Source organism: Leptonychotes weddellii, chromosome 4 (genome assembly GCF_054177405.1).
Source record: "Leptonychotes weddellii isolate Sample4059 chromosome 4, ASM5417740v2, whole genome shotgun sequence".
NCBI lineage: Eukaryota > Metazoa > Chordata > Mammalia > Carnivora > Phocidae > Leptonychotes > Leptonychotes weddellii.
Genome location: NC_138372.1, coordinates 559,822 through 573,930, shown reverse-complemented (window position 1 = coordinate 573,930; position 14,109 = coordinate 559,822). Strand labels below are relative to the sequence as shown.

The 14,109-nt window shown below is 54.6% G+C and overlaps 1 long non-coding RNA gene and 1 pseudogene across 1 annotated transcript; one reads left to right on the top strand and one right to left on the bottom strand.

Annotated features, from left to right (window-relative positions):
• Positions 1-1,997: 1,997 nt before the first annotated feature.
• On the bottom strand, positions 1,998-5,481 carry LOC145721169 (uncharacterized). The gene is made up of 2 exons (XR_014144631.1): positions 4,478-5,481; positions 1,998-2,808 (listed from the first exon to the last, which is right to left on the bottom strand). It is a non-coding gene; the product is annotated as an uncharacterized LOC145721169 (long non-coding RNA).
• Positions 5,482-5,619: 138 nt separating this feature from the next.
• On the top strand, positions 5,620-10,615 carry LOC115940635 (arginine/serine-rich protein PNISR pseudogene; annotated as a pseudogene).
• The last annotated feature ends 3,494 nt before the right edge of the window (positions 10,616-14,109 follow it).

Sequence of the window (14,109 nt, the reverse complement as noted above, 5' to 3'; positions counted from 1 at the left end):
TTTCTTCAATAAAGGTTTTTTTAATTAATGACACAACTGGATTTGAATGACAGTTAAGAGGGAATATCAACAGGACTTGGAGAGGGCCCAGGGTCTCCCAGCCTGTGAGAGAGCAGTCACCACTCCATTCTGGATAGGGTCTGCCATGCTGCCAGCAGGGCTCTGAGGCCGGAAAGCAGCTGGCCTAGGGCACTGCCCAAGACAGGGCTGGGTGTGAGCCTGGCCGTCTCCTCACAGAGCTCCCGGGAGGCTGGAGGGAGACTGAGGCTACTGCCAGCTTCCATCAGGGCCCAGCGGCCCCGCTCAGCCACAGGACACTGGCCAGCAGCACAGGAGGGAAACCACCTGTCACCCCTCCACTCGGCATCCCAGGCTGGGCCCCCTCAGGAAACACTGCCACCCAGCTGAGGCCACAGGTGGGCAGTGAGGAGGGGTGGCGGCCAGGCTCTGCCAGGGGCAGGGGCCGAGCCCCACGGGCCATCTGACGCCTCCCCTCTGCCCAGCTCCACTCTGAGACCCACGTCCAGTACAGGGTGGGCAGGGTAGGGGCACCATCCATAGGGCTGGGCCTCAGTCCACGCCCAGCCTGGTGTCTGAGCCAACGACCCCCGCAGATTCTCAGGGTAGGACCCACCCAGCCAGCTCCGACTTCTGCAGATTCTCCTCCCTCCAGAAAGGCCCCTGTGGCGGCAGCCTCTTCACCCTGCCCAGGCAGGACCTCCGGGGGCTTCCGCAGAAGCAGGTGGATGTTTTAGGATAAACCTTCCCAACCCATGGACTAACTAGGAGCCTTTCCGCAACGAAACTCCTTATTGCCCGTTCATGTAGAGAGCCTCACCTCTTGGGCCACTCTCCCTGTCTTCCCTTCTGGTCTCTGGCCCCTGCTAAGATGGGGCACCTGGGCCAAGAGCTTCTTATTTCTTCCAGAAAGCACAGCCAAGCCCAGGCCTGCCCCAGCAAGAACGCCCCCAAGAACACCTGACTCTTGGGTGCCAGCAAGTTCTGGACGAGGGGAGGCATCCCGTGGGCGGCCACCTTGGCGGTGAGATGGTGCCTCCCCGTCAGCAGCTACCACAGATGTGTGACCGGTGGCCTGCCCGCGGAGTGGTGGCGTGCCCCTTCACATACAGGCCCCACCCCCTACCCTGCCTGCCTCAGCCAGATCCTCCTGCGTGCTGGGAACCCCCCAGAACTGCCAGCGATGGACGGGTCACACTGAGCTACTCCTGGCCCTTCCCATGCGCTCCAGCCAGAGTGTGCCTCATCCCAGGCAACCATGAACCCAAACACGTCTGGACAGACAGGCCCAACTGAAGGTCCCTGCTAGCAGGTGTACCCCACCTGCAGAGCCCAGAAACCGGCTCCACACTGAAGTGAAGCACTCAGAGCAGGAAAGGACCCAAGTGCCATGAGCCATTCTGTGGCCAGTCTCTCAGCCTGCCCAGCCAGCCACCACACCTGCCCACCCGCTGGCCTTATGGACCCACTGGCCACATGCTACAGGATCATTTCCAACAGGACACGGGGAGGGGGAACCCCGAGAAGGAGAGCAAGTTGTGGCCCACGCCTGGCCCTGCCCTATGGCAACGGGCAGAGAATGAAGAGTGGGGTGGAGGGGAGCCTGGAAGGGTCTGTATGAAGCCAGGACTGGGCCTCAGCTGCTGACAGCTCCACGTGGGGCAGCAGAGCAGTCCAGCCCGTGGCGAGAGGCGCTTCTGGCCAGCGCCTGTCGCACTCACACCCGGAGACCCCTACAGCCCTAGGAGCCTCCTTGTCTCCTCCCCTCCAGCACCTGATCCGCACAAGTGTTGAGGTCTGCCCTCTGCTTCAGCGTCTCCTTCCAGCATGATGTCACCTCAGCTCAGGCCTGAGCAGAGCCTCCAGCAACACCCTCCTGCTGGCCCTTCCTACACATCCACCCAGCTCCTGGGCCTCGGAAGCATCCTCACATGGCATTCTAGCACAGTGTGCCAGGTAGCTTTCCAGGTCTCTCCATCCCTTCTCTGCGCCCACCTCTCTGCCTGGTCTTTGTCACTGGTGTCCCTGGGGCCCAACACATGCTGAGCATGATCCACGTGACATCAGGTGCCCAGTTCTCCTGGTATTAGGACTCACTACTTTCCTTCAGCAGGTCCCACCGGGGTGTGTGCGGAGGGGGTGGCAAGTGGGGAATGGACCAGGGTCAGAAGGCAGTGACCAAACCCAGAGAGGCTACAGAGGAAGGGAGCACCCATTTCAGTGGGAATATTCACCCAGAGAGTTCTTTCTTTTTCTTCCGTTGCCAGAAAAGCTGTACTCTGATATCTTCCTCAGATGGCCATACCCCTGCCTGGGACCCAAACCCCCACAGAGGCTGTCACTACAGATGTTTAAAATGACTCTGAAGCAGGGTGCCTGGGTGCCTCATTGGTTAAGTGTCTGACTCTTGATTTCAGCTCAGGTCATGGTCTCAGGGTCATGAGACTGAGCCCCGTCAGGCTCCACACTCAGGAGGGAGTCTGCTTAAGATTCTCTCTCCCTCTCCCCCTCCCCCTGGCGCACGAGCACACTCCTGTGCGCGCTTGCTCTCTCGCTCTCTCTCTCAAAAAAAAAAAGGCTGAGTCAGAGCATGAGGACTCAAGAGACAGATGCACACTTAGCAAAACTTAACTTACCTTAGAACACAAACCAGCCTCGAGTCAGCATTCCAGACACTTAGCAGCTACTTCTTGGGTCACAAATTGGACAGCCACCAAGATTTCCTGTTGGAAACTAGCAGCCATGCCGACACAGAACACAGCAAACCACACAGGCAGCCAGCAAGCAAGTCTGGAGAAAATGGTTTTTAAAAGGCAGTTTTACACTTTCAGCATTTACCACCTCAACCAAACAGGCGGACATCTGGGTCTGTTCTGTTGGGTACTAGTTTCTCTCGTCTCAAGGAACTGCCAGCTCTTGGAGGGCAGAATGATTTCCAAAACATACACTAGGACAGTGTAGAAATAAGAGGTTTTCCCTATTTGTGAATACTTTATTGGAAAAACTTGCAAAAGCCCTAAAGATTAAATCCCATTTAGCTAGAAAGTTGGCAAATCGCCTTTATTCAGAAGAGCGCAGTTACAGGACGCTGACGTGACACATGACAGGCGGCTGCCGCCCCTCTCCCTGTGCTCCGGCCGTGCCTGATGATGCTGTTTGAATCCACACCTTGTGGGGCACAATCCACTGGCAAAACATGGTGAATCACGGGCTCCTGTCATGTAGCAGGTCTGGCTAAGACAAAGGTGGACATCCTGGGTGCTGGGGAGTCTGGCCCATTAGGGCCCGGGGGGAAGCCCTGAGATAGTGCGCCCAGGAAACCCAACTTGGCCCAGCACGAAGACACCTGCTGGCGGAAGGCCCAAAGGAAGTACAGGGCTGTCATCACCTGAATCTTGGCCCGAGATGGAAGCCTTCAGGCACCCTGCAGACTGGGGTGTCACGCCCCAACCACTGCACAGGGCCACTCCGCGGGGGAGCAAGGCATTCAGATACTTGTTGCATCTGCAGCAACAGGCCAGGAGGGGACCTGCCAGGAAGGACTGGGTTTGCCAAGGCTTCCATTCGGCCTGCCTCATCCCCAGCCCCGCAGGTGCCCACTAGGAAGAAGCTTGTTCAGCACCTCTCCTTCTTTCTTCAATCGGTTCTGAACGCACAGGACTGGCAGGCAGATTTATCTATCTCACACACACACACACACACACACTCAAAAACAACCAAAACTCCTCTGACATGGCATCAAACAGAATCCACAGGATGAAACAGTCAAATCCAAACTATCACACCACAAGCCTGTCAAGAGCTCACCTGTCTGGCCGTCCAGTCGCCCCCCCACCCCGCCGCCCGCCTTGAGCCTGCTGGGCTGCAGCCCTGACGCCTGGAGACTTGGGGACTGGCCTCTAGCCTTGCTGAGCTTCAGCGCAAGCCCTGAGCCATCCAACCCTGTGGCGCCTGGGAGATGCCAAGACGCACAGTTAGCACCTCCGACGGGACGCGGCGGGCGGACGAAGCCGGCCCGTCTGCTCCTGGGCTGCCCGCGGTCTACATGCCCATTCCCGTGCCGACACCGCGGGAGCCAGCGCTGCCCCGGGGGCCTGCTTCCCGCCTTGCAGGGCTCCCCGGGCTCTGGCGGCCTCGCTCCTGCTGCAGCAGTCAGTCTGGTGCGCGCAGGAGCCGCAGCGCCCGAACACGACCTGCCGCCGGGAGTGGAGCCGGAGGGCTGGCGGCCCGGGCGCTGCAGACGTCAGGGCCCGGCGCTGCGCCCCGGCCGAGGCTCCGCGGGGACAGCGGGGGCGGGTCGGGCCGGACTAGGCAGGGCGGGCGCGCAGCCCCAAGCGTGACCCGCCCCACCCGCCCGGGTCCGCCCCGCCTCCTACCATCCCATCCCCCTTCCTCGGGAAGCCGCCCAGGGCCCCGGTCGCGGCCAGACCCTAGTGCCCCCGTCGACCCCTCCACTTGCCCGTAAGTTTGCGCCCCGCCCGCTCGGCCTGGAGGCTCCGGGGGCCGAGAAGCGCCGAGTCTATCTGCCAGTGGCCTGCCGAAGGACCTCGGTGTGTGACAGCCTGCCCGCAGCCCCTCTGCTGCTCAGCTCCCGCCAGCCAGGCCGCCCTGCCGCGCCGAGACCACCGGCTGAGGCAGCCGAGGACCCCGGGCTCGGGACTCCTGGGGCCGCCGCGGGGCCTGCCGGGAGTTGTAGTCTGTAGCCCGCTGGCGCCGCAGCCCGGGGTCGGGTCCGAACCACAACTCCCAGGAGGCCCCGCGGCGGCGGTGACGCACGCGACCGCAGGAGGCGGGGCGTGAGGGAGGGAGTCCCGGCCCGTGCCCCGACAGTGACGGAGAAGCCTCCTGCTCTGCTCCTGGGAAGGGCCCGGGCTCGCCTCTGCGCTAGACGCGGATGGAGGGCGCGTTCACATCGGACAGCGTGTAGTACACGTCGTCAAAAAGCGGCGGCGGCGACCTCGGCGGATCTGTCACCACGCTGGGGGCGGGGAGCCGAGCAGCATGCGCCTGGACTGGAAGGAGCCGGGCTCCTTGGCCGGTTGGGCGCCGAGATTCTGGCACCCCGGAGGCCACTGAGGACCGGGCTCGTGCGGACCGGCCAAAGCGGGCCACGCCGCCGGTGCGCGGAACCTACAGCCACGCCCCCTCGCGGGAGGGGGCGTGACCCTCGCCGGAAGTGCGTCACCCTCGCGTCGGCCCTACGTGGCGCGGTTCTGAGAGGCTCGGCTCGGAGACGCCGCCCGTTGCCGTGGAGACGGAGGCTGCGGCGGGCCGAGGCGGGCCTCCGCCGCTCGGAGCTGAGGCGTCCTCGCCACGGACGCCTTTGACTGGATTTATCTTAAAATCAGGTTGACGCCAGTATGTGGCTTTGAGTCTCGCAGTGAAGAGCAGCGGTCCCCTGCCGTTCTCCCCCGCGGCAGATCCTGTCGGAAGCCTCCAGGTCGGCACCGGAGGCGCCGACGTGGTGGCCCTGCCGCGGCCCCAGGAGTCCCGAGCTCGGGGTCGGGGCTTCCCGCGGACCCGGCCCGGCCGGGCTGCCGCCCCGAGCTCCCCCCCGGCCGCGGCTTTTTGTCCTGCGCGCAGACGCACCTCGGTTTCCTCATGCCTGGCTCTGTGCTCGCCGCAGCGCCTTTGTCCGCCGTTGTCGGGGCACGGGCCGGGACTCCCTCCCTCACGCCCCGCCTCCTGCGGCCGCGTGCGTCACCGCCGCCGCGGGTCCTCCTGTGTCTGCCCGACGCCCGTCGGCCACGCTGGCTCTTTAACCCCCGAGCCCCCCGTGCGGCTCGTGCGCCCGCGGTCGTTCCCGGGGCCCGCGCCGTCTCCGTCTCGGTCTGCGCTCCCGCGGTGCTCACGTCAGCCCTCGAGTGCGTTCTGGAGAGGGTACGTGTCCGAAGTGGGTTTATTCCGTGCTCGTCTCGGATCCAGAGTCTGCAGAGCATAGGATTCCAGCCTGGAAACGCCTGACCTTTAGAACGTCTCAAGGCGCACCTTTTGCTTCCAGCCTCCAGGGATGCTGTTGAAAGTCGAAGTTCTGATTCCTGGCCTTCGGCTTCTGACCTGCTCGCTCTCTGAGAGCTTCAGGGTCTTCCCCGTGCTTGGTGCTCTGAAAAGTCACGGAGGCCCGTCTTCATGTGAGCCTCACTCCTTGTTCTGCGCACACAGTTCTCTTCACCCTGGGGGCTCTTGTCCTTCCTTCGGTTTGGGAACTTAAAAAAATCCCCTTCTATTTTCCTGTTTGCTCTCTCTCTCTCTCTTTTGAGGTTTATTTGAGAGAGAGAACACGTAGAGGGAGGAGGAGAGAGAAACCCAAGCCGACTGCACGCCCCAAACGGAGCCCGACGTGGGGCTGCATCGAGGCTCGATCTCATGATCCTGAGATCAGGACCCAGACACTTAAAGGGCTGCGTCACCCAGGCAGTGGGTGGGTTTGCTCTTGATGGGATTCCTGTTTCTCAGATTCTCATTGGACTTCTTGGACTAATCCTGTAACTTTATTCTCTAACCTAGTGTTTTTTCTGGTAGATATCTTTAAATTTACCACCCATCCCTTCTGTTGATCAGTTAACCTCTATCATTTTGTGACTTATAACAAGAAATGTACACTGGGTTTTCATCCCGTTTCTAGCACAGAGCTCCTAAAACCTTTGAATTTCCTAAGTGAAGAGAGTCCTAAAGGTGTGTTTTGATACTCATGAAAAGCCTCTTTCAGCCACGTTTGAGTTTAATAAAGTTGATAAAGTGATTTTCGGAAAGTCTTTGTTAACTTTAAAAATAAAACAGTTACCCACAAAAATGGGTTTACTTGGGAATAACAGAGAATTACAATTTGGGACCTGCGAGCTACAGCAAAACTACAGGCAAGTCCAGAGAACAAAGGAGAGGATCGTTATATTATGGAACAGGGAGAGGTTGGGAGGGTTGTTTTGGTTTTGTTTTTAAAGATTTTATTTGAGAGAGACTGAGAGAGCACAAGCGGGGAGAGAGGGAGAGGGAGAAGCTGACACCCTGCTGAGCAGAGAGCCCGATGCGGGGCTCAATCCCAGGACCCTGAGATCATGACCTGAGCCTAAGACGGACGCTTAACCCACTGAACCACCCAGGCACCCCGGGAGGGTTGTTTTGAATGAAAGCCCACTGAAGAGAAACGGGAGGTTAGGGTGATGATGGTTTCTTACTGGCTGAGCTGCAGGGGCAGTGGATTTCTTGTAGGAGATGCAATGCACATCTTTTCCTGTTGGGGCCTGTAATTGATGGTTCTTTCCTATTGATGATTCTTCCCTTGGGGAGACACTTCTTCCTGTGATTGAGATTGAGGGGTACAGCTCCTTCCAGCCTCCCCTTCTAGCATCAGCAGTCCACTTTAGTGAGGTTTCCCTTTAAAAATTTTCATGCTCCTAGGGGTTGGGAGGGGGGGAGACCATCCATGTGATTAAAGGCTTGGAACTCAGTCTCACCCCTGACCTCCGGGTATGGAAGAGGGGCCGGGGATTGAGTGCATTCTCCAATGGCCAACAACTTAATCACTCATGCCCCTGTTATGAAGTCTCCAAACAAATCCCAAAGGACGGGGTCTGGAGAGCTTCTGGTTGGTGGACAGACACGTGGCAGTGTGCCTGGACAGGGCATGGAAGCTCCGTATCCTTCCCCCATCCCTGACCTCAGGCAGCTCTTCCGTCGGGTTCCTGAATTACAGCCTTTTATCATAAGCTAGTAATCTATTAAGTAGAATGTTTCTCTGAGTTCTGTGAGCCACTTTAGCAAATGAATCGAACCCAAGGAGGAAGTTGTAGGAACCTTTAATTTATAGCCAGTCAGTCAGAAACACAGGTGACAACCTGGACTTTCGACTGGCATCTAAAGTGAGTGTGGGGGGGGGGGGTCTTGTGGGACTGACCCGTTAGCCTGTGAGATCTGAGGCTATCTCCACGAAAGTCATGTTAAGATTGAGTTAAATTGGAGCTTGTTCGTGAGGAAGTGGCAGGATTGTAGGGTCAGAGAGGCACTGCAGGAAACGTGACAGCGTGTTCCAGAACCGTAAGGGGAGGGCGTAAGTGACCCTGCTGCTCCGCTCCGAGCTGTGGTCTGAATCAACCTAAATTTTACACAGAAGGCCAACCTCTGAGATAGAAAATTAAATAAATTTAGACATTGGACTATGGGGTCAAGGTGGTCAGCCTTGGCAGCAATGGCCCTTGAACCAACCACAATGGATGCAGTTACTCCAGTACCAATAAGCATCCGAACTGACTGGCATGCACTGGCTCAAGCATGGATTGACCGAAGAGAAGCTTCAGGACAGCAAACCACTGTGGTTGAGCAACCACTGGGAATGATGCCAAATTGACAAGATATGTCCACAATGGGATTTGGTCCAAACAGTCATGGGAATTTTTAAGGGGATTCAAAGTTTAACAGAATGTGGCAACCAGAAAGGGGAACGCATCTGCACCCCCATGCTATCCCACCACCACCCCCCACCGCGCAGTTCAGCCATGGGCACCATCCACACCAGGCCCAAAGGACGTGGCTCCTCCTTCTGGGGACAGCACCAGTCAAGACAGTGGGCAATTTGCCCCCAACAACAGGCATCTATTTAACCAAAGCAATCACAGCTTTGGTGGACCACCCAGTTAATTTTGCAACGGGGCCAGTGTATCAGTTTGACTATCAGCCTGGGGCTGCTTCTGGTCCCCTGCAAGGTGACTTTCATCTTCCGTATCTGCAGTCAGAACCTCCAGGACTTCTGGCACCTCCCCAGATTCGGAGACAGAGGCCACCCTCATCGGGGACCAGCGGCGTTCACCTATGGCCTCCCTGTGAAGCAGGAGCCTCCACAGACTGCTGCAGCAAAACACAGGACTCTTGCAGCTTGGACTCAAGAAGGCTGGGAACATGAGGGGCGCCTGGGTGGCTAAGTCGGTTGAGCATCCAACTCTTGATTTTGGCTCAGGTCACGATCTCAGGGTCGTGAGATCGAGCCCCATGTTGGGCTCTGCCCTGGGCATGGAGTCTGCTTGGGAGTCTCTCTCTCCCTCTCCCCCTCCTGCCTGTGCACGCACGCTCTCTCAAATACATAAATCTTTACTACCGGATGTCACAGATGAAGACATTTGTCACATAGCCAAAGATGCACCCTGAAAGCAACAAACGCCCCTGCAAAGGGGACACACCCCTGCGTGCTGGCTTCCCTCCCTGGAAGGACCGGGGACGGTGCTTCTGGGCCCAGAGACTGTGAAAAGGAGGGCATAGCAGGCGCTGGATCTGACAAAAACAGGAAGCTTTCTGGGGAAAAGAAGAGCAGCAGCTGTTACATAATAAACAAAGGGAAGAAGAAAAGTCACAGACAGGGTTACCAAAGAGGTGGACGAATATGTCCATAAAGAGCAAAATAGCTTGTCACCACTAGAAACAAGAGAAGCTGACGGTGGTTAAAGAGAAGAGCTCCCAGTGAAACAACATCATTTTTAGAGGAAAAAAAAAAAAGCATAAGAGAAACCAGGAAGGAGCAGATCGTGTCTCCAGCTGTTCTCGCCGTTCTAGAAGGGTGACTCTCCAGGTAGGGGTCACACTTCCAGATCTCCTCTTAAAAGAAAAAGATGGAACGCCTGGGTGGCTCAGTTGGCTAAGTGTCTGCCTTCGGCTCAGGTCATGATCCCAGGGTCCTGGGATCGAGTCCCACATCGGGCTTCTTGCTCAGCGAGGAGCCTGCTTTTCCCTCTGCCTGCCGCTCCCCCTGCTTGTGCTTTCTCTTTCTCTCTAATAAATAAATAAAATCTTAGAAAAAAGAAAAAAAGAGACCTAGCAGGAGTCGCTCTCCGACATTAAAGCAACACGTAGTAGGAGTACAAGTTACTCCCTCAGAATTACAATCTCGCGCAGTAGGAGTAACGACGGGGAAAGGCAGACATCGCGAACCTTCCCAGGAGAGGCAAAGAAGGAGCTCAAGGGATAGATGAATCCATGGGTCCAGTGGCAGTAGGAGCCGATGTGGGTGTAAAATTGATGATCAGCGTGGACACTGGGAGCAGCCATAGCGTGAAGACCAGCCACCCTCCCTTGTCATGAGCACTGAAGGATGTGGTGAGCGTGCCATGACATTTAAAACAACCCATGCGGGGGCACCTGGGTGGCACAGTTGATTAAGCAACCAACTCTTGATTTCAGCTCAGGTCATGATCTTGGGGTCTTGAGGTCAAGCCCCATGTCAGGCTCCCCACTCAATGGGGAATCGGCTTCTCTCTCTCTGCCCCTCCCCCCTCTTTCTCTCTCTCAAATAAATAAATCTTAAAAAAAAAGAAAAGAAATAAAACATTCCATGAGGTTCAAGGGCTTGTCTCCATACAGAAGTACATTGTGGCTGTGTATGTGAAACCATAATCTTTTTTCATTAAGTTTTTTTTTTTAAGATTTTATTTATTTGAGAGACAGAGCACTCAAGAGAACACAAGCAGGGGGAGGGGCAGAGGGAGAGAGAGAAGCAGACTCCCGCTGAACGTGGGGCTCAATCCCAGGACCCTGGGATCATGACCTGGGCCGAAGGCAGACTCTTAACCAACTGAGCCACCCAGGTGCCCCTCTTGGTTCATTTCTGCTAATTTTTTTTTTTAAGATTTTATTTATTTATTCGACAGAGACACAGCGAGAGAGGGAACACAAGCAGGGGGAGTGGGAGAGGGAGAAGCAGGCTTCCCGCTGAGCAGGGAGCCCGATGTGGGGCTCAATCCCAGGACCCCAGGATCATGACATGAGCGAAGGCAGACGCTTAACGACTGAGCCACCCAGGCGCCCCTAATTTTTTTTTCTTTTTTAGTTAAATTGTAAAGCACCAGTGAGTATCAACTGCAAGTCGCAGAGCTGCTTGGCCATGCTGGAAATAACACATCGGAAACTCTCACGTATTTTATCTTTCTGAGTGCTTGTTTATTTTTTCTGGTTCTTTTTCACAGATAATGTTCTTTCATAAGTGCATTTTTTCTCATTTGTGGAGAAATTAGAATTACTTATATAATTAATTATATATCTATATAGTAATTAATGATAGAGTTTTCAAGCCTGTTTTCTCTGCTTCCTGCACGGACTCTTCCATCCAGTCTCCTTTCCTCTATGTGCTTTGGTCTCTCCGCTCCAGGTTGAAGGCTTTCCTCAGATGTCTGATGAGCCTTCTTTCTCTGTTCAAATTTAAGAGACACTGCAGTGGGTAGGCTCAGGCTCAAGCAAGCATGTCAGAAAACCTCCAAACAGAAGTGGTTTAAAGAAGACAGAGGGGGCACTTGGGTGGCTCAGTTGGCTGGGCATTTGCCTTCGGCTCAGGTCGTGATCCCAGGGTCCTGGGATCAAGTCCTGTGTCAGGCTCCTTGCTCCACGGGGAGCCTGCTTCTCCCTCTCACCCCTGCTCGTGCCGTCTCTCTCCCTCCCTCTCTCTCTCTCAAATAAAGAAAATCTTTTTTAAAAATAAATAAACAAGACAGAGGATGGTTGCTCTCTTTAGTGGAGGTGGCCCGGGGCTGGTGTCAAAGGTCCCTGGTCCCCAGGGACCCTGTCTTATTCTCCTTTGCTGCTCTCCTGTCCTCGTGGGCCACGATGGCTGCCCAAGCTGCGGCTCTCCTGCTGGGGAGCCAGCTGGTGGGAAGGAAGGTGACCTCTAGTAGTTGGCGTCCAGTGGCCAGAACTTGGCCCAGCCAGCTACTAGGAAGGCGGGGATGTGTAGTTTTTATGGAGATACGTATCCGGGTAAGCTGGTGCTGAAATTACTGAGGAACAAGGGAAGAATGGATATTGGAAACAGCTGGTAGTCTCTGCCCTGAGAAGCTGGCTGGACACTCTGCACGCCTGAGCTGCGTTCACCATCCCCTAGCTCCTCCAGAGTCCTCCTGGGTGAGCTGATGAATCAATCCTCCACTGCCTGTAGCTGAATATCATCTCTGCTGCTTCTGAGACTGTTTGATTTCTGCCCTTGGAGTGCGTGCCCAACAGGCTTCCTACTGGAAGCAGAATGGGGGGAAGAAGCTTGGGTATTATGCCCCCCTGGGTGCGGATTTCCACCTAATCTCCCTCTTTTCAACACTTTCCCTCCATGATTCTCTCAAGTTAAATCATCAACATCATTATTTTCTGTGCTCACCGCATAGTGGTCACTGTTATAACTGCCTTACGTGTGTTTTCACACATAATTCTTACTCAGCCCAGCGAGCTGGGCAGTAGCGCCCATCCTGTTTTGCAGATGCCATGGAGGCTGAGCAGCCTGCCCAGGGTCATGCTCCAGGGTGGTGGTGCTGATAGAAATGTAAAATGGTGCAGCTACTTTGGAAAATAACCTGGCGGATTGTTGTATTAATCATACACATTTCCTCTGCCCCATAAATTCCACTGCACCCAAGTATTTACGTAAGATAATGGAAAACGTAGCCACACAAACACTTGCAGTGGATGTTTGTAGCAGCTTATTCATAATTGCTAAACCCTGCCCATGCCCACCAACAGGGGACCGTGTGAACAAATTGTGGAGTGGACGCTGCTCAGCAGCAGTGGGAGGAGATGACCTCCAGAAACGTGCACCATGGAAAAATCTCAGACCCACTGTGCTGAGGGAAAGATACAGACACGAGGGAGAATGCATGTCCTTTTGTGGGACAGCCTGGAACAGCAAGGCTTTAGTGACTGGAGGCACAACAGCCATGAGGAGGTGGAGCACTAAGGGGCTCAAGGTGACTTTGCAGGAGCTGGAAATGTTTGTGTTGGGGTCAGGGAGTGGCTGCACACGTGTCCACCTTTGTCAAAATTCATTAAACTTTAAAAATGGATGCATTTTTTAAACATTTATTTTGAGAGAGAGAGAGCGCATGCACACATGTTGGGGGGTGGAAGGGGGAGGGGCAGAGGAAGAGAATCTTCAGATTCACGCAGACTCCCAGCTGAGCGCAGAGCCCTACGAGGGGCTCCATCTCATGAACCTACAATCATGACTTGAGCTGAAATCAAGAGTCCCATGCTCAATGAACTTGAGCCACCCAGGCGCCCCTTATTTTAAATAACTTGTACCTCAATAAAACATATGTTTTTTTCTTTTCGTTTAAAGATTTGTTTATTTTAGCGAGAGAGAGAGTGAGAGAGAGCAAATATGAGCGGGGGGCAGGGGCAGAGGCAGAGGGAGGAGAAGGAAAGAGAATCTCAAGCTGACTCCTTGCTGAGCGTGGGGCTCGATGCAGGACTCAATCTCACAACCCTGATCATGTCCTTAGCCGAAATCAAGAGTCAGATTCCCACCAACTGAGCCACCCAGGTGCCCCAATAAAATGGATGTTTTAAAAAAGACAGTTAAAATAGAACGAGAGTGTATCATGCTAAGCAAAATAAGTCAGTCCCAGAAAAACAAATATGAATTCACACATATGTGGAATTTAAGAAAACAGATGAACACAGGGGAAAGGAGGGAAAAATAAGAAACAGGGAGACAAACCGTAAGAGACTCTTAACTATAGAGAACAAACAAAGTTGTTGGAGGCGGGGGGATGGGGTAACTGGGTGATGTACTTGTTGGGATGAACACTGGGTGTTGTATATAAGTGATGAATCACTAAATTCTACTCCTGAAACCTATACTACACTATATGTTAACTAACTTGAATTTAAGTTAAAAAAAAAAAAAAGATAGTTAAAGGCCATATATTAAAAAGCAAGAATACCCAGAACATTTTCTTTTTTTTTTTTTTTAAAGATTTTATTTATTTATTCATAAGAGACAGAGAGAGAGAGAGAGAGAGGCAGGCTCCCTGCCGAGCAGGGAGCCCGATGCGGGACTCGATCCCGGGACCCTGGGACCATGACCTGAGCCGAAGACAGATGCTTAACCATCTGAGCCACCCAGGCACCCCCCAGAACATTTTCAACAAACAAAATGAAGGGGCATGAGCCCTATCAGATGGTAAAGCATATTCAGATCCAAATAATTGAAACAGTTCGCAACAGAGCAGAAGCCAGAAACACTGCATGGAGTTCCTGTAGGGTTGGGTGTGGGCCGCCCCATCATAAACCCCCAGGGCAAAGGAGGACCATTTAATCAATGAAGCTGATTCCAGAGCTTGGGCTTTTTTT